The sequence below is a fragment of the Poecilia formosa genome, unplaced genomic scaffold (genome assembly GCF_000485575.1).
Source record: "Poecilia formosa unplaced genomic scaffold, Poecilia_formosa-5.1.2 Scaffold4, whole genome shotgun sequence".
NCBI lineage: Eukaryota > Metazoa > Chordata > Actinopteri > Cyprinodontiformes > Poeciliidae > Poecilia > Poecilia formosa.
The window spans coordinates 3,617,376-3,636,352 of NW_006799943.1; the positions used below are offsets into that span (position 1 = coordinate 3,617,376).

The following is an 18,977-nucleotide window of genomic DNA, read 5'->3' on the forward strand; positions in this document are numbered from 1 at the left end:
ATGTGAATAAGATTGCTTATGCGATAAGCTGTCTTTAAAAAAAACAAAAAAAACAACACCACACCATTATCCTCCAACCACTTCCTGTCTTCTTCATGGTTTACCCCAGCGGCATAATCCAGTTGTTGATCATGTGACTTGTGATGCCATAAAATTTTTCCACTGTGAGCTATGCCCCAGCACCAAAACTTATCGCGTTTGAGATGTCAATTTGCGCAATTATATTTGTAATGGTGATTTCAACTGTGAACATGCCACTTTGAAGGTCAAGCATGTTGGTGGTGGCATCATGGTGTGGGGACGCTTTTCTTTAGGGCGGAGGCCACAAACACAGTGGTGGAGAGATGGAAATGTAGCTTTGCAAAGATTTTTCTGAGGACCTGTACATTGGAATTTACAGAAATGTGTAGCAGGATTGCCTTGGTTCCGTGAGCCGTTCGTCATGTTCCCACCGTTAACCTGTTCTGAGACAAGTCACTGAGTTTTAATGGTTCAGGCACAAACACCGTGAAGCGGCGATCCATAACGCTGCTCCAGTGACCCTGCGGGTAGGGCGGTACTGTGGCGTCTCCTGTGCAGCTTTATGCTCCAAACATTAACCAATGATGTCAGTTTTTATAAGGAAGCAGAAAAAAAAAAAAAAGACTGGCCACCTTCCGTGAACAGATCCGGATCAGTTGTCCTCCACGGCGGGAAACCCACAGGGATGGAAGAACATTAATGCTGCACAGCGTTCCATCTCAGTGCCACGGGGTAAAGGTTGAGCTTATTGTTGCAGTTTGTAGTTTTCGCGTTTTGCCTGGTGCAAAGTAGTGCATGATGGAGTACATGGTTTTTGTAAATATAAGAGCTTTCTCTCTATAGACAGGCTATTAACACCATGAAATGTAGTGTTGCAAATGTAGTGGCATTTTCTCTCATTTTTAATGTTTTTTGTGTTCCTTAGTTGGTTGTTGCTGAGCGCTACATCAATCAATCAATCAAGTCAAATCATTTGGAGTTACGTTTCACAGAAAAATCAGGGAAAACCCAACTTGGAATTTCTTTCCATTTCACTCTCACTAAGCTTGTTTTGGACACCCAACCTGAAATTCCATAAAAATAATAAATAAGAATACAGTGATAGTCTTGCAACATGACAAAATGTGAAAAGGTCACAGGGGAATGATTGATCAGCGCTCCTGGGAAGATCTCCTGGAGCCGAGAAAAAACGTGCAACTGGAGAGCCCGACTGTGTGCAGAACACCGGAGTAAATCTGCAAACAAAGTAAAGTTCATATTTTCCTAGGCTCTCCTTGAGGGATCCGACCGAAGAGCGCTGCGGCGTTTCGACCAGTCGGCAGTAAATAACGTCGGAGCGCGAGTCTGGGACCTGGGGCTCGGCCAAACGGCTCCCATGGCTCTGGTTGACCTCTAGCTGCAGGGTCAGCCGCTCTAGGTCCATTAATGCTCCTTCTGACACAAATCCTAGGATCATTTCACACACACACACACACACACACACACACACACACACCAACGATCTAGTGTGTCTGGGTGAACTGTGATCCTAAATGTTACAAAGTGACACATGCCGACTCCTGAGGTAGTTTCCTCAACACATCTTTGTTTTTCCTCAGGTTTTTTTTTTGCTCGGCCGCCGGCGTGTTTGTGTGATCCGCCGCTCGTCGCGCTTCAATGGGTGTCATGAGGATCTGCTGCGTGGGTCGTTGTTTAACTTTCATTGTAGTATGATGTGTTGTGTGTCTTTTTCTACGCACGACAGCTAAGGCGATTCGTGAAAGAAGCACTTCCTGAGGGTGATTTCTGACCATATTTTCATGTGTGAAAACCACAAGAAGACAAATCTTGAATTGTTCTTTTTACGGGAAATAACGACAAAGCATGCGGAAAGCATTATGAAATAAAATTGTCATTTTGCCGGCTGTTGGGACCGGACAGAAATTGTGAAACCGAGGCACCAAACAATGGATGCTTCTTTAATTCTTTTCATGTAAGAAAACAATTTGTGTCAAAGCAATTAAATTATGTCATGATAACATGAATACAGTGCAAACAAACTGGATTCTCCCAAAACCAAAGGAGCATGATTATGTGTTTTCCAGGCACACATTACCATTTTACAGCACAATCAAGTAACTATGTTTACTTCAGTTGTTATAAAATGTTGTATATATCAAATATGACTTAAATGGAATTTGAGTTTATGATTTAATGCCTGAGAAGTAGCTTGTATAATGAGCTCAGATGATTTGCAGTTCTACCAGGTGTTTGCCAATTGCCTTTGGCTAGTCTGAAGGAGCTGAGTGGGGGAGTCTTTGGGGAGGGCTGTTCTGTGTGGCAGAAGCTTGGAAACTGCAGCTCTGAGGAGGAGTTTCGTCGTCAAAGGCGGAGCTTGGTCCATCCAGGTGTTTTCCACAGCTGAATGGTTGCCGCTGGAGATTAAAGGATTTCTCAAACATGCGTGAAATAATCAAGGCAACACTCCAAGTATGTTTTGATGAGGGAAAAACATTATAACATGATGTAAAGCTCAAAAAAGTCGACTTTACATTATTGACTACAAATGAAAAGCTACAGCGCTTTGCAGCCATTTTCCTCACCTTTCTGCGATATGGAAACACAAACAGCTGAATAAATGGCAAGTGGAAGCAAGTAGAAAAACACCTGAAAGGTGTGGTGTGTCTTTGTATTCAGCTCTCCTCGGACGACACGTTATAGAACAGCCTTTCATTATCAGCGCACCTCCGGCAGCGCTGAGATCGACACGATGTTACGCAACTGGAACAAGCAGGTCTTTAGAAGTTGCTTGGTATTTTCAAGTTAGCTTAAGATAGCTGAGATTGCCTTTGTGATGTTTAATGAAAGGAACAGCACTACCTGGAGAACTGTCTGTTTTATTTGAGTTTAATTGTAGATTGTTTAACCTCTGGTTCATGTGTGAAAGACAGTTGGTCGAGAAGCTCAACTTGTGGCTCTGAGATATCTTAAAGGATATCGACTATCATCAGGTGGTAACAGACATCACTGAAACCACCGCATAAATCTACCTAAGGGCAGCACGTACAGCAGAAATAAAACCGGTCCGAGAACAGAGCCCTGAGGTAGACCACAGGGTCGTTTAACGGGGTCAGGGTTACATTATTTGCTGAGACACAGAAACTCCTGACAGTCAGATAAGCAGAGAACCTATTCTCAGTGTCTCACCATTACAAAGCGGTCGAAGAATTATGTACTGTAAAGCTGAAAAGTTGAAATTAGCGTCTTTACAGAGGGAATAGTGAAACGAGGTCCTGCGCTTGAGTTGAAGCCACACCCAGACACACCTCAGCCAGTAAACTAAGAACATGTCATTTACTTGTGATGATTATACCGTTTTCGGCAGCGTGAGCAGCTGAAAGGCTTTATATTACTGCAGCAGTGGCTTGTGTGTGCGGTGGAAACCTTTGAGGGGTGTGAATACTTTTGCGAGGTAGTTTATTTGTGTTTTGGATTTAATGTTGGAACAGGTAAAAAAAAAACGGTTGGTGAAGGATGTAGATGCTCTTTGTTCTACTAATACAGATCTTTATCTCCTCACCGGGAAGTTAAAAATGCCAGTCATGTATAATCTGACAGTAAATCACACTGTCTGGTTTGGAAGAGAGTTTTGTAATTTTGTGAAATAAAACGACTGGTAATTTCTGCTGTCTGATTGCAAATGTGTTCATGTAAAAGATTTTAAAAAATCCATTGGATGTAAATATTGTGTCTTGTGAAGCAGAATGTGTAGATGTGAATAAATGTTGATACTTTGTAAAGGGAAATGCCAGTGAGTTTCGTCTTTGTGTATTCACAGATGAGAATTTATGCTTTCAACCAAATTTGTACTCGCAAAAAATTACAAAAATAAAATGTTTTTCTTCCGTTATGGTCTGTCTACAGATGGAAAGCAAAAGCTACATGTCACCAACTTCCTAAAATAATGACTTGCATACCATTTTGCTAAAAGTGATTTCTTTTTTTTTCTTTTTTTTTTTTTTACAAATTACTCTTATTCAAAATCACTTTTGACAAAAAAAAAACAAAAAAACATGCGATTATTTTAGGAAGGCGACGATGGAAAACTCTGCACTCAAGTTCCTGTGCTTCCATTTAAAAGTTCACATTTCAACCAGGTGATTGGTCACCAAAATTGTGATCCAAAGAAAAACAAAAGTAATTTGTGCATAAGTGTAGCAAAATCACACACACAAAAAAATTATAAAGCCAAAGGGCTGGGATTAGTGTTAGAGTAACACCAAGTCTGAGGAATGGTAAATTTTTCAAAAACAGAGAAGAGATGATCACTGCTCCTCTTCTGTTCGGACCTGGGAACTTCTGAGAACAAACGGTAGTTTGACTTCTGTGTTCATGTAGATGTATAACAGTTAAAGTATATCAAAGCCAACTAAGCTGAATTCATGATTCAGAGGGAAATAGAATCACCTAAAAAGGGAGAATTTGAAGTCATTTTCAGTTCAGCTTCATCTAACAACCCAGAAAAAAAACATTGGGGAAACTGACAGAACTCCAAGCTACTGAACCACTTGCGCCCATGCCTCCAACTTGCACATACAGTGCAGTGGGAGTGTTGACATTATATATATATATATATATATGGTGATGAACAGTACAATTAACTTTCTCAAGCAGTGGCTTTTTAAGTAACATTATACAATAGTTGTAGCGCAACTCAGAAGTTAACTTCAGCTTCGCTCCGGTTGACTCTAGAACGGGATACGGGGAAGTTAATGTCCGTCTCAGTGTCTGCAAGGTGTCCACCATGTTGTTTGACAGTTGTCAAACACCTCATGCAGTTTGTACATATCGATATGTTTGCATTGATATGCTTTGGTTGCTTCTCTCCAACCATGACCTGGCGCAATAAGAACAAACAGCTCCACTGTTGTCTCATTGTTGCAGACAATGCTATGTCTTCGTCAGCTGCAACTTTCTGTTTAGAGAGAAGAGTCTACAGAGAAACTAGTACAACCCTGTACTACCAACCCTGCCAAACTGGTACAAGTCTGTAGAGTCTATGTATTCCAAGCATGTCCCAAAACACATGAGCCTATGATTATACAATAGTTGTAGCGCAACTCAGAAGTTATATATATATATAACTGTGTGTGTATGTATATATATACATACACACACACACACACAAGAGACTGCGGTGTTCTGGAAACAAAGATGTCCACCCACTGCAAGAAGAATATGACTAAAAGAAAAAGGATGAAATTAGTCCAGTACAGCAGTAATCTCAGATTGTGTTATAGAGTTGATGGATTAGAAGCAACGCTCTTTTGTAATAATCCACTGAATTTAATATTAAAATTTAGAAGAAGTAACACATGAAGAATAACCACATAACACACATGCAGCAGGTGCATGTGTGTTATGTGCGGTTTCTTAAGTCGCATTAAATTCCCGAGGCAGAAGGAATGTGTAGCATCTTGTCCGAGTACTGAGTCTGTCCCGGGGAACTATCTTGGCCGATATGAGCTTGACCGTAGCTGCTTTTTCATTGACCATAAAATTGTGCAATTCCGAAAATAAATTTGCTTAACAGAAAGAAGCCCATTTCTAAGAAAACTCTTGTTTTCAGATCAAGCATATTGGCTAGAATGAGGTGGGGTTTTTTTGGCCACATCAAAATTGGTTTATGTAACAAAACTGCAATGGAAACACATTTCTACATCACACCAGTTTGCAAACAGCAGAAACATGATTATTTGTACCAACTGGCCTCTTTTGACAATCAGCACTGGGCTCCACAACAGGTCTACTGGCTTCACACAGTTCATCAGAAGTTGAGTTTGACATTTGAAAGTGTTGATTATGTAAAAATTGCCCACTACAATTTCCCCAAAACACCGTATACATACATAGACCTTTACAATCTGCCAGCATGATATTTAATAACGTGTTGCAGGAACAAACATTCACGTGTGATTTTCATTGCATTTCTCATTTAATGGAAACACTGCAGTTGTGAGGTTGTGTTTTTTACGATATTAGTGAAACATCGACAAAGTTTCGGGAACATTTATACGGAAAAGCAGCTACTGAGGGTTAGACTACAGCTGGCTGTCTTTGGACTTCAGCACATCTAGAGAGAATCTACATCCCCTCTCCTCGTTCTCAGTCACAGTGTGGAGAGAATCTGTACGTCAGTTTTCTGGTCATGCCACAGTTTCTTAACTGGATGTTTACAGTCCTCCGGCATGAAGGTGAACCTTCAGCCCAGCCTCAAATCATCTAACAAATTTTCCCTCAAAACTGTCCTGTATCTTGTTTGAGCAGCTCTGACCTTATATAGAAGGTATCGCTAGAGCATGATGCTACCACCACCATGCTTCACAGTGATCACAGACACTGTTAGCTTTCCACCACATTCATCATTTTGTTTGCCGTCTTTCTGGCATGGCTTGTAGCAAATCAGACTTCACAAGTGGAAAAGGTCTGTATATCTACGTGTGTGCTCTAGACATGCTGTGATTCTGTATCGTCTCTCCACTGCGGCTTGGCTCAGCTGAAGAAGAATTATTAGTATTAGCTTAGCGATATTACCAACAATGGAAAACTTTATATATATATATATATAAATAAACACACAAAACCAAAGCGCACTGTACCATACCATATAACGGGGGGGAAAAAAATAAAAAATGCAGCGGGCACAGAACAGGACAAGGATTATTTATTTTACCTTCCAGCTGCAGGCACTTCAGAACAGAGTAACCCAATACCTGTGGCTGATCCTGGGCAACAACAGTTCATTGCACAATGTGAGACAAGCTTAATCCTGCGCATCTGACGTCGGCCAAAGCCATAGGAGAGAGCAAGAGGGTAGCAAACAGGAGAGACAAGAGACAAAAAAAGCGTAATAAAGGCAAGCTTAAAGAGTAGATTATGTGTACATGTGTGTGTAGATTAGTATCCAATTTATCTGGGTATTAATAGGCTGATGGCTAAAGCAGGAGCAGGTTTGCAAGAGGAAACTCAGACAGGATGATGTGGTTTACTTTTCTTTAAAAAAGTTTTTTTTTTTTTTTTTTTTTTTAACTCAAACAAATCCCGATGTAGCTTCTAATTGTCCCGTCTCTGCTGGCTGAGTTCCTGACTGTTGGTTTGGATGCAAGAGGAGGACGACTGGAAGATTAAAACTCACAACAGATAGAGGAATAATCTTGCCAACTCTAAGAAAATTAACAATAACCTTTAGTCTCTACCTTTTAACTACTCTTTATGCTGATGTTTATGCAGCTAAACACAAAAAAAATTACAAAAACTTTTTTTACAATGTGTACATAAATATCTGCTGTATCTGTTGAAAGTAAGTATTTATATACACCATGTAAAAAAAAAAAAAAACTTTTTTTTTCTCACTGACAATAATCCTGACTAGATTTGTGAGGTTTAACATGATTTGTTTATTTGGTTTTTTTGTGGACGTGCATGTCCTTCCTGGAAATTTTTATATCTACGCTAAAATTACAATTTGGAAGAGGTAAAGTTAAAAAATATTGGTGGATTTATTTGAATTCAGCACAAACTGCTTTCCCTGTGTGCCATGCTCTGGAAATAAATCAAAAATAAATGACATCAAGACGAAGTTCAAAACCTGGTTCATCTTTGAGGAAATGTTTCAGATTGTTCAGGGCCTTTTCACACATGCTAGTCTGATGATTGGAAACCAAAATTGCAACATTTGTTACAATTTCATCTGGTGCCGTTCACTTTCACACCATACTGTCAAACAGACCAAACTAATGGTCTGAAACCACAAGGAGAAGAGCCACAAAGGTTTTCCCACAGAACACGGTGGCCTGCCACTGACCTGAAAAACTGCTGCGGAGTCACAAGCGGTCAATATTTGTCAGCGTGATAGGTGTGATCGATACCTACCCCTTTCACACACATGATAAGGAGCTTCGTTACACCTGGGAGCAGGCTCCAGATGACCAGCTAACAATGCTGCTGTTTGCACCGTTAAAGAATTAAGCTCAGATTTAGACAAGATCAAACCAGTCTTATTTTCGAAACGTTCTCCTTAAATCGGCAAGCTGCTGTTTGTATCGAAGGATCCAATCAACCAGCCCTCTGATTCTGATTACAGATTCACTCTGATTTTAGTCTCCTTCTCCCCCTTCGTTAATCCATAATAAACATTTATTAATGATTCACAAAGTGTTTAGAGATTAATTATTAATACCTTCCGTTAAGCACCATGTTGGTAAAGTGCTTTAACATTAGCAGAACTAACTTTTTTCCCATTTGGTCCATTTACACACAGAAAAACGTTTGTTTTTAATAAAACAGATGACAAGCTGAGGTTCCTAATCGTTAGTCCCTCCAGTGCTAATGCTAGCCTGTCTGTGCTAGTCATTAGCCAATACGAGTTTATCCATGCAAATGGACAGCAGAGGAATATGATGGGCAATACAGTGGGTGACCATATGCTAGTCATTAGCCTCCCCTAAGCTAGCCCAGGCGAGTCTTCCTCTTTTTTAACAGTGCTGGTTGCTTAGTAACCTGTGCTGGCTTATTAATCAGATCAGTAACTAATTTCGGAATAGCAACAAGGAAATAGTCACCAGTGGGTGCGCATTGCCTTTGTGCGCACACTGTAGCCATTATCTAAGAAGGTTAAAGCACCATGCTCCAAACGGAACTGCACCGAAATTATTTGTGATCATTTTATTTTGCAGTTGTGCAAAATCAAAGAGGTTAGAGAACATCAGGGTAGAAACCGCATCATGAACAAGAAATACAGCAGATATGTCCGGGAGGAAGTATGAAAATGAAAAGGCTCGGCAGAACTACACAACTACAGACGCATCACTTTTCATCTAAACTGATCAGAAAGAAGAGCATAATTATAGTATAGCAGAACCAACGTCTTATTGCTACTATTATTATTATTTCTTCAGCAAGTGGCAAGGTCTATCACATACAATTCCAGTGAAATACATTAGATTGTGTTGTTGACAAAATGTTAAAAGTTCAACAAATATGAGCAATTTGGCAAACCTCCATATAAATCATCAATATCTTAATTGCAGTAGATTACTCTCTTAGCAAAACATTAGGAGTTATCAACTCAGACTAACTAGCTGACTGGTTACAGTAGTTCAAAACCCAATGAAGCGGCCTCTATTTAAACTGCCAAAATCTGATTTCACATCGCATTATCTTTGAAGCAGATCATTTCTCTGGACGGACATGCTTCACAGGTTCCGTTTTGCTTAATCCGTTTCAAACTGACATGGATTCTGGACCAGATTGCTCCTTTTATGTAAATATCCGTGTAATACCAATTGAACAATTGAACCGGTGCCGGTTAAAGGCTTATAAAGTTGCATTAACATGACTTGCTCTGACATTTTCTCCTTATCCCAGTTGCTATGACACCAGAGAAAGGATTTCTACGAGTCACAAGACAACAGGTGAGATGTTGTTTTCTGCTTTCGCTCATAATCAGAGGAACTTGATACGCTGGACAGCAGAAAGAACGACGCTAACGCCAACACCCCGAATGACTTCTACTTCAATTTATCAAGCTCACCGTGCTTCTTTAGGCGTGTGCTGTTTTCCCATCGATGCTCACATCAAACGGCAACACCAACACTAAACCCATTTATACACGCACCTCATAAAAGGCCACTCCAAAGCACACTGCTGAGTCATAACCAAAAATGGAAAGTTTTCCTCTTTGCAGTTGTGTTTTTTTTTTTATCATTCTTCATTTCTTACTCACACAAAACAAACTGAGAAATAGGAAAAAACAGTCATTTAAAAAGAAAAAAAAAACAGGTCATTTGTCATAATTTCCCGGTGCTGGTAGCTGTGGACAGAATGAGAAAGTGGTGGCAGCGGTTTGAGGATGTGATGGCGCATATTAAAAACCTGAAGCTCCACCCAAAAACTGGGAGGGGAGGCGGGTGCGGCACGGGAGCGGAGTCTCAGGAGGTGGGGTTACAGCAGCTCCTGATTGGCTGCCTGATGTGGAAGTGGACGGGAGTTTTGATGCTGAGAGTCTGGTCAGTGTAGCGAGGCCCACTGGTCTGACTGGTCCCGTGACTCCAGGACAGAAGCCATTTGTTACACACAGACGGTTACACACCACGCTAAATGAGGCTGAACCAAGAGTCCCACTGGACGGCTGTGTGTGCCTGTGTGTGAGGGTGAGTTTAGGTGTGTCCTGGCATTTACTGTGGTTCTTCACAGAATGTAACATGTTAATGGAGTCTGCTGCTTGTCCTCTGTGTCATGTCACCGGGCGTTTAAAAGTCATCACAACAAAAAAAGTCTCAGAACAGAAAGAAAGGCTGAAACGAGAAGCCGTCAGCACTCGTAGGTACGTCCACGCTGGATGTGTTCACTTCGACTGAGGCGCATTTTCCAGAAAAGATGAAACGTGTTCCGACAAACTGTTTCAAAAGAGCTCTTAAATCGCAGTACATCGAGTCTCTCTACGAGTAGTAAAGAAATAAATGCTTCATTTGTCTGGACCTAATTTAAGAAGTATTTCAGAATTTCGTCAAGTTTTTTCTTTTTTTTTTGCAATCAAAACCACTGATTTTATGGTGCAACTTTAGAAATATCTGTCAAGGGATTCTGACAACTGAGTTGACAGATTAAACATAAAATCTTTAACCTTTTATTCATCAACAAAATTATTGAAAAAGATGTTTTAACAGTTAAACAGCTTCCTAACGATAACCAACTGCTTTGATGATCTCCACAGTACTGAGACTGGCCTAGTCAAAGTGTTCAATGACATCCACATAAATACAGACTGTGGAAGAACCACAGAACCACACTGGAGAGTTGGGTCGGACTCTCTGGTCCAGTACTCAACTAGTTCAAATCTCACATAAAGAACAGGGATTTCTTTTTTCAATACTTAACTTGTCACAGTATACATACGTCATATGTGGAGTACCCCAAGGCTCAGTCCTGGAACCCTTTCTGTCTAATATCTATAAAGACTAATGAGATTAGATACCATAACTATGCAGATGATACACAGCTCCACATTACAATATTACCAGGTGACTCTGAACACATCCAATCACTGAACAGATGTTCAGAACAGTTCAATCCATGAATGTGCCAAAACTTTCTCCAGCTTTCTCCAGACAAAACTGAAGTGAACCTTCTGGAGTCAATGCACAACTTCAGTTACTACAGCTGGAAACCAGCGATCAGGCCCGAAATTTAGCTGTAGTGAAATTTCACTTAAATGTGTCGTCACATTTTAGCAGTTGTAGGATTTCTCAAATATCTTTGGCTAAAGACCACGAACTAATTATCCTGCTAGCCTAGACACGTGGGTTTGTTTTAGCTGCATTTACCCAGAATGCCCTGCATCAGAGTTTACTTCAATTGAGACCTAAGTTTTCAGGCCAGATTTCAATTATTATTATTATTATTATTTTGGTTCGCATCAGAGTTCTACTGTGAATTGACACATTTGGAAAGGAACTAGACTTTCAAGGCAAACAAACCAGGCTTTGATTAATGTGAACTTAACTGGGCTGGTGTGAATGCACCCTTAGACCCAAGGTTTTTGACCATTTTTGCAAAACATTTGCAATCAATCTTGTGTATTTGTAAATAGGAACAATGCAGTTCAAAGTACTTCACATTATGAAAACATAAAATCAATCAAAATCACAACACGAAACCAGCAAGTCGTTACATTTTTCCAAGTGACATTAAAATCATCAAAACATATCAATAAACACAATTGTGATTTAGCGCAAAAGAATTGCAGAGATCATTTTTTGTGAATTTTTGTGAGTGGAATTGTGAAAAACTGGAGGTAGTGTCTCTTAGCCAACATACTTTATATTGAAGATAGGCTTAGAGGTAAAATGACACCTGTATCACTGGTGCTTGCCAATCAATGTTAGTTTTTTTTTTTTTGTTTGTTTTTTTTTTGGTGCTTTCCACCCCACAGTGAGGTGGAAAAAAAATTCTACCCTCTTACAGATTTCATTTAGTCCTGCTATTTTTCTTACATTTTTCACATTACCAAACCAATTTTAAAAGACAGGAAATACAAAAAGCAGCTGTTAAATAATGATCGGCCATCATTTTGTGGTTTTAAACTCTTGTTTTATGCAACAGGCCAATGATCTGAGGGCCACCAATAAATCTGACTGACTCAAAGAAATAAAATAAAAAAAGAAGGTTTAGGTGTGGTCTAGTTAAAATAAATTAAATTAAGTTCATGAGAACTTCTAAAACAGGCTGTTCATGCTCTGTCGCAGTTGTTGCTGCCAATGGTGACACAACCGCATTTTAGGTGTAGGTGGCATTTATATTGTTGCATTGAGCCAGGCCGGTTTGAACGGTCGTTTTTCCCATAATAAATATGCTTGTATATTAAATTTAGTTTGATCTGAAACTTTAAGCAAAATTGACTTTTTTGAGCTTTTATATCGTGTTATAATATTATTCCCTCATCAAACCAGGTGCGTTGCTTTGGCTCATTCATCTATATTTGAGAAATCCTTTATTTTCCCATAGTAACTATTCAGGGGCGCCTAAACAGTTGCTCTCACAAAGCACCTCCTATTGCAGCCTAGCTCCTCCTTGTAGCTCCAGTCTCCACACCACAGAGCACCCCTACCCCACACAGCTCCTCTAGACTAGCAGCAGCAGCTAGTCTAGAGGTGGAACTGCACGTTTGCCGACCGACATACCAACTACTTTTCAGTCCAACAGTCCTAAGAATATTTGTAAACTGCATCATGGAGAAGCATTTTTGTCATGATGTGCTACAGAAGGGAGGTGTTGGGAAGGGCAGGAATGTCTTAAAGAGACAGAGCCCAACTTCAAGGCGTCAGTTATGGTTATAATGCAAAGCTAAACGTCTTTCAAGTTGTTCTTGATACACCATTTTCATAACAACTGAAGGTAACATTCAGTGGATTGTGCTATAAAATGGCACTGTGCATGGAAAATACATAAAACACCCAATTTAAAGTGTGACAAAAAGCAAGACGAGGAGAAATATTATACCGTCCACAAAGAGAACATTTGAAGACGATGCTTCATCACCCTTGAGAGCAAGACACGAGGGACACAACACGAAATATTTTACAGGATAAAAACAGACAAGAATACGGCCCAAAGGTTGTTGCAACTATTCTTCATGGTGTCCCCAAGTGGCCAGAAACAGATCAGCTGAACTTTAGCGCTTTCTATTTTCTAAATGTATACACACTTAACTAGCTTAGTACTTCAGTGGAGCTCTGCAGAACAGAGGCAGAAGCATGGTTAAGCCATTAGCTGACTGAGAAGCCCTCTGATTTATCCCATGACCCTTCAGAAGTAGTTCCAGTCAACTCCATATCCAGCAGTTAGGGCAGTACAGATGGAGGTTAAACACCAATGCTTTGGATTTTCTGATGTTATAAAACCATTGTATGATCAGAACAGCTGGACCAGAACCTCTTAGACTGTTACTGCAGTTTGAATCTCTGAATTATTCGGGGGCATTTCTTGTGCAGTTGCGGTATACCTGCTCCGACTTATATAAACGTGAAAAATATTTGCTAATCCAATGACGTCATTCAGGTTGCATGTGTTAAATATAGCACTTTCGAAAAGTGCTCACACCTCCAGAGTTATTTCAAAATCACAGTCTTTTGAGGTACATTTCTGCTAGCATGGCAGATCTAGTGGCTGACATTTTGGCCCATTCTTTGCAAAACATCTCTAGCTCAGTCAGAGCAGACAGAGGCCATCCGTGAAGATCGATTTTCAAGATCTGCTACAAATTTCCCTTTGGATTTGGGTCCAGGCTTTGACAGGGCCGTTTTAACACAGCTGAAGACGTTTTGATCTAAATGATTCCGCTGCAGCTCTGGCTGTTCGCCGTTGTTGTGCTTCTGGAAGGCAAAAACTTCATCCCCGACTCAAGTCTTTTAAAACCTCTACCAGGTTTTCTTTCAGGATTGGCGTCTGCTTTCCTGTCTCTGCTGAAGAACCTTTGCCACATTTAGTCACAACGACCACAAACGTTGATAAACAGAAACAGATTTGCAAAGTGCAGAACTAAAAGTTGCGTTTTCAAGAGATTCTTGTGAGGTATGCAAAAGAGTCATTCTCCTTTTGTATCAGATTTGATTTAAGAGTTGTGTGAGATGCTTAAAACATATAACAATGTTTTACTACTATGGGCTTGACTAATGCATTTATTTTGATTAAATATATAGATTTTAATGGATCAATTTTTTTAAACACAATTAATCAAAAATCTTTCCAATGTACAAAGGTTCCAAACCAAAACCATTGCATTGTGTTCGTAAATCTGACGCACACGCAACATCTGCAAGAAACAACAATGGATGACAAAGCCACTTTAAGTGGCTCACTGGGGCTATGTTTGCTTCAAAAGACAATCTGATGAGACGCTGGAAAAGACTGGTCAACTTGTGCTTATCAGTGAAGCTAATCAAGTTTTATTTCTATACAATGGTGCCGCAGCTCAGGCGTCTCCAATGCTAATGTCAGAGTCCACAATTCACTTCTTATTTTCTTTCAAAGAAATTAAATGAATAATTAGGTGTTCATTTGATCTGAAACTTTAAGCAAAATTGACTTTTTTGAGCTTTTATATCGTGTTATAATATTAAAAGCTGAACTTAAAAGCTGAACGGGTATAATATAGCACTTTGTACCAGTTTGATGGTTAAGTAACCAATTAAAAACAATAAATATCTTTGTTGTTGAACCCATACATTTATCTATTCAATGATTTAGCAACAATTTTTTCTTTTATTGAAAATGTTTATTTTGTCCTACCACTATTTATAACCTAACCCTGCCATAAACATGTCCATAACTTCAGTGCTGGTCTCTATGCTGGTCTTCATGATGCTGTTTGTCCATTTATGTTCTCTAATAAACCTGAGGCCTTCACAAAGCAGCTGTCATCACACTGAGGTTAGATTAACCACATCTGGAGCACATTTACTAAATAGGTGACATCTGAAGGCATCTGAGTTTAACATCAAATTGAAGGCGCTGTCGCAATTTACAGGATTTCCACCTGTAAATTGTTTTTTTTTTTCCTTCCAGTCCACAACTATGTACTAATTTTGTGGCTCAATCACAGAAAATCCAACTGAAATAAATTACAATTAGTTAACATGAAACCCAAACTGTAAACTACAAACACTTGCACAACATGAGTCTACACCTTTATTTCAGAACATCTCTAACGTCAGGCGCAGTTTGTGGATATTTTCCCTTTTCCTTGTGCGTTTCATCCGACCTCTGATCCCTCATTTGTTATCACCTCAGTGATTTATTCTTCAGGCCCAAATCAGCTCCCGCACACTCCCTGCCTCTCCGCCCACATCTCCAGCTGTTATGCTATTCCTGCTCGCTTCCAGGCCTCCATCGAAATTCCCCCCTTTTACTCCCGACTCTCGTCTCTGCCTGCTGCCTGTTTCCTCCATAATAAAGTTAATAAAGGGAGCTAAATGGATTATCCAGATTCCTGTGGCAGCCGGCCCGAGCACCGCTCCGTCTCATGCTTCCCTCTGTTTACTGCAGGGAATCATTCACCGAACCTTATCGCTTTACACCACCGCTATCCGAGCTGGGGCGCGCACACGCGCGGGCCATGTAAACACTCGGTCACTGATTAGCAAGGTGTTTACATGGCCCCGAAGTGGAACTGGAGATTTTAGAGTTTTAGAAAGCGATGGCCCATTTTTTAATTTTTTTTTTTTACTAAAGCAGATCAAACAGAAAACAGACAGGCAGAATCTTTTTTAAATGCTTTCCAAACGTTTCCTCTTTAAAAAAAAAAAAAAAAAAAATATCGAAGTGAACCTTAGTCTCAGGCCCATATTCCCACCATCAGCCGCGGTTTAATTGCCCTAGCAAACTTCTCCCTCATCTAATATAAACTAACGAGGCAGATCACTCCGTCGGACTCTGCCAGACAGTGTATGGGGAACAGCTGACATGCTGTACTTCCATTAAACGGCACATTCTTGAAGGTCAGGGTTGTAGAGAGCAGAGCGGCACAAAGTCAGGCTTCCCTAGTCCGCAGCTCTGAGGCGCTTCATCTTGTGCTCTTAAGCTGCTTTCCGGGTCATCACTGCTCCATGTGAAAACTAAAATGAAAAATTCGCAAGCAATTTGCGCGTGCATCTTGACACACACAACACAAGGAATATATCAGGAGAATACAAGTGTATCTTTACCTAAAGGTTTAGTTTTTATTATTACATGAGGGATCCATTACCTCCATTCAGGTTTTTTGCTGCCGATTCCGATCACCCGTGAGGGCCGATCTCTGCCGATCACCTGGATTGGCTGTTAGTTTTATGCATTAGGTATAAATGATACCATGTTATCTGGCAAAATGGGAAAATGATCTGGTAATAAATTCACCCAGCTTAGACATAGAACATGTAACACAATACCGTAGCTACTCAGTCAAAAAGACAACTAAAAAACCTGCAATCAGTAAAACAATATTTAACAGTAAGGCTCTTAACAGCCTAAATTATATTTGAGTCAAGTAAATCTCACAGCACTGCCTGTATCAAATAACATCAAGAAAAAAAGGAAGCATTCATTCAAAGTCAAATGAAGGTCGCATTAAAAACTAGAAAATTCCTGAAGAAATTTAACCGGGGCCTGCCAAAGTGTGCCCGTTGGTCACTGCTCTCCCTATGCATTGCTATGGGCAGGCCCCAATAAACAATCCTGAGTTACTAAACTAAACCTTCCTGAGAGCACGGCTGATTGTTTGGTGCTGGCTCTGATTGGGTGTTTCTGACTGAGCTGAGTAATTCTGCAGAATGCCAGGAGGCGGCAGAGAAGATCGATTTTTTTCTTCAGAGATCATCTGTTTTATGTTGGGACACAGTGAAAGTTTTATATATCTGAAATCCTTTTTTTTTTTTCTAAGTTGGTGTGAGTTCACTGCCGGGTGGAGGTTGAGCGGATAGATAGTTTTCTTTTTTGACAGAAACGGAGTTGATTGGATTGGATTGCACACATTCAAAAGAGCAGAAACTATTGGTTTGTTGGCGGATCGGCCCTGACGGTATGGTAAACATACCCATTATTGTATCGAGATCTTAAACAATCAACATATCAGAAGAAACGGGGCAGAAATGAAAAGCAAATTTGTCAAAAAACAACTAAATTTAAGCTGTAAAAAGGAGAACGGGAGGAAACGGAGGTGAAATTGTGGCAGAGCGGCACGAGGGAGGGAGGAAAAGAAACAGGACGGAGAGCGTACCTGAGAATGAATAAGCGCTTTGCAGTTCCTCCTAATGTAATTATCCAACTGGCCCAGAGGCGCACAGCGCCAGCGCCAGGCATTCACTACGGCCTCAATCGAGGCAAACACGGTCAAATGAGCTGGCATCCAACGCGAATCAAAATGAGAAAAGTGCTTGATTTAGTTTAGATGAAGGATAATTTTGTGAAAAATTGGATATCAAAATACTTTATGTTAGTGGAAGTGCATTTGGACCCAAATCGGGATGACGCAGGAAACCAATCAGATTGATGTAAAGCCCCTCTCATCTGCCTTTACTTTCCTATGCTTAGTCTTTCCTCCTACCATCTTGCAGACAACATCCATGCTGTATTCATATAACACTATGGATTAATCAGAACACCTATCCTCCATGTCCTCCATCGTTTCTCCACAGTACAGCTCAGCAGAGTGCCACCGGACTGGAGGTGAAACCTAATTTGGACTTTTAAATTCTTTCAGCCTTGTAGGATTAAATGATCTGAACAAGGACCCCGAAGCAGTACTTCGCCACACCGTTCTCTACTTTCATTGTCACTATATTTTCTTCTGTTCCCTCTTTATTTCTCCAAACACTTTTGCAACTCCCCTCCCCCACTTCCCTCTGCTCTAATTAATTCAGCTGTGGATTAATCACCCAGGGGGGACCCTGCCCAAAAACACACACACAAAAGGGATAGTAGGGAGGAATCTGCATTAATTACTTTTTCTCAGCGCGCGCACACACAAAAGAAAAGCTTGAAACAAAAGAAGCTAGCAAGTGAAAGAACATCGACAACAAAAGCAAGATAAACAAAATTGTTTACTCTGCCCTCACCTCTGTAGCTGATCCCTCATGGGGATGTCATTAGGAAGACGGGGTTTGTTCGCTCCCTCTTTTTACTCTTTTATCATTTTCTTGTGTTCCTGCCTCCTCCTCGCGCCGCTTGTTCCCCTTTGATGAAGTTTGAAAGAGTTCAGAGGGAAGAGCGGTGCGGCTGGGACGCCGAAAATATCCACGGGAATCCGCCAACCTGGGCTCGTCAGAGAGGGCCGTGCGTCCTCCTGCGTACGGCTACGTTCCGGAGTGCTAGCATACGCGGCTAATTGAAACGTTAAAAGTAGTGAAAAATGCTGACCAATCCTGGTACAACTGTCACTAGAGGTGGTTGAGCAGAGGTGTAGCGGAGAAAACTTGATGACTCAAAAGTATGACTCAAGAACAATCCATCCTAAAGTAAATGGACCGTGTGGGGTGCCTGTTTAAGTTACGCTTTTTTTAAATCAGCCTGTCAGAGGAAAACAAAAAAAAAGGCTGCTCAGTTTTTAAAGTCATACTCACCACGTCATTGTTGCATTCATAAATGTCATGGTCCCAAACAAATGATTTAGCTTGCAAATTAGATATTTATTTTTTAAAATCATTTATTTTGAAATGTTCAATGAGCTAAATATTTTTGCTTTCATATTAAACATTAAATTAAATATTTAGTTTTATTTATTTTCTAAAATAAAGATATTTCCAAACTAAATAATATTGAAACTAAATATTTGGCTCAGACCTAAATATTAAGCATGCTAACAAAATATTTAGGTTGTTAGCTAAATGTTTAGCTTGCTAACTTTGTATTTGGACCAAGGTTTAGCTAACATGCAACTTAGCTTG

General features: G+C 40.2%; 1 long non-coding RNA gene across 3 annotated transcripts in view; it reads right to left on the bottom strand.

The window, feature by feature from the left end:
* Window positions 1-18,711, bottom strand: part of LOC103143654 (uncharacterized) — a 168,972-nt gene extending 150,261 nt beyond the window's left edge. For all 3 annotated transcript variants that reach the window (XR_476819.2, XR_001663151.1, XR_001663153.1), the window contains exon 1: window positions 18,150-18,711. This is a non-coding gene — a long non-coding RNA (uncharacterized LOC103143654). The remainder of the gene's footprint in view (window positions 1-18,149) is intronic.
* Window positions 18,712-18,977: the final 266 nt, after the last annotated feature.